At 45.0% G+C, this 1,838-nt stretch overlaps 1 protein-coding gene across 2 annotated transcripts in view; it reads left to right on the top strand.

The window, feature by feature from the left end:
• LOC105518014 (chromosome unknown open reading frame, human C2orf44) overlaps window positions 1-1,838 on the top strand; it is an 18,009-nt gene continuing 16,171 nt past the window's right edge. For both annotated transcript variants that reach the window (XM_011950842.1, XM_011950839.1), the window contains exon 1: window positions 1-107. The gene's annotated coding sequence lies outside the window, so the exon portion shown is untranslated. The remainder of the gene's footprint in view (window positions 108-1,838) is intronic.

The following is a 1,838-nucleotide window of genomic DNA, read 5'->3' as shown; positions in this document are numbered from 1 at the left end:
CTGAGGGCCGGTGCTTCCGGTGGCTGACCAGAGCTTCTTATCTTCGGCGGCGTGAGGTTGGGCGGCCACGGGGACAGTGGTGTTTTTGTGAGGCAGTGAGAGCTAAGGTATTTTGTCTCCACTGCTGCCGGGCCTGGCGGGAGTGGGGAGGCCGTAGGGGGTCGGGAGGGAAGTGGACTGGCTCTTGGGGGATGGGGGGCCGGAGGGAGGAGATTCAGGCGTGCAGACAGGATGAGGAGAATGGGGCGGGCCGCGTGTGCGGGGTCGCGGGATGAGGACCGAGCTGGGGGTGGGTGTAAACGAGGGAATATGACTGTGACTAGTGAATAATACTCCTGGGAATATGTCCCAAGGAAGTCATCCAAAGTCAGGAAGTGCTTTAAGCATTAAGACCTCGGTCCCAGCGTTATTTATAGCGGGATTAAAGTTGGGTACAGCTAGGAGCAGTCCAGTACATTATGTCACTCCACTGAGTGTATGTGAAGTGCCCTCTAAAACTAATTTGTAAAACTTTTAAATAACATGGGGAAATGCTAATATATAATGTTAAGTAAAAAAACCGTGATGCAAAGTTGCACAGTATGACTGAAAAAGTTTGACAGCCAAACTATGCATAGAAGAGTCTAGAGGGATGTAATAATTTTCTTTGGATGAATGTTTTCTCGTTAACTCTTCTTAATTTTTTCCTGTGTATGATTTTTGTTTTCAAATAAGTGTAAAGGACTTGAAATCATTTTATAGTGGAAATACAATAAACTTGGAAAACAAGTTGGGGGAGGGATATACTTTTGTTTAAACCTGCTGGAAATGCCAGTTCACCTGAATCTCTTGATTCTCATCGTGAGTTGTCTTTAAAGAAGATGAAAAACACAATTAAATGGTTATATACTGAGCACCAGCTCGTGGTTTTTTGACCACCTCTCCGGAGACCTGAACTAATGCAGTGGTCTTTTCCCTCCTAAAACACCCAGGATTCTTGATTTCATGTTCTCCAGAAAACTTACACTCTGGAGATTGTGAAACAATAGGTACACAATTAGTTTCAGGCAAAATCAGTAACGTTGGGGAATACCTGAAGGTCATTTAAACCTTGGTCCTCCTGGCCCTCTGATCTTTAACAGTGAGGTTCTCCACCACCTTGACTTTTAATTATTAACCCTGAGTCAATGATTTCCAGATCTTTACCTCTGACTGCCTAAGGTACATTGGTACCATGTAGACATCTTACATGAAGCACATGTTAATTTCAATTGGTCACATACTACACACGTTCCTCCCCTACTGCCCCCGCCCACTCCTCCCCCAGCAGGGTCTCACTCTGTCACCCTGGCTGGAGTGCAGTGGTGTGATCATAGCTTACTGTAACCTTGAACTCCTGAGCTCAAATCCTCTCAGCCTCCAGAATAACTAGGACTGCAGGTGTGTGACACTGCACCCAGCTAATTTTTATTTTTATTTTTATTATTTTTTTCTTTTTCTTTTTCATGGAACACTTCACAGATTTGCAGGTCATCCCTGTGCAGGGGCCATGCTACTCTCTGTATCATTTCAATTTTAGTATATGTGCTGCCAAAGTGAGCACCCAGCTCATTTTAAAAAATTTTTCTGTAGAATTGGAGCCTCCCTGTGTTGCCTAGGCTGGTCTTGAAATCCTGGCATCAAGTGATACTCTACCTCAGCCTCCCAAAGTGCTGGGATTACAAGTGTTAGCCACTGTGCCTGCCCTGCCCTTCCTTTCTCTTTCTTTCTTTCTTTCTTTCTTTTTTTTTTTGAGATGGAGTCTTGCTCTGTCACCCAGGCTGGAGTGCAGTGGTGCAATCTTGGCTCACTGCAACCTC

Source organism: Colobus angolensis, unplaced genomic scaffold, assembly GCF_000951035.1.
Source record: "Colobus angolensis palliatus isolate OR3802 unplaced genomic scaffold, Cang.pa_1.0 Scaffold109, whole genome shotgun sequence".
NCBI classification, from domain to species: domain Eukaryota; kingdom Metazoa; phylum Chordata; class Mammalia; order Primates; family Cercopithecidae; genus Colobus; species Colobus angolensis.
Note: the sequence above shows the minus strand (reverse complement) of the source record. Positions and strands in the feature narration are given on the sequence as shown.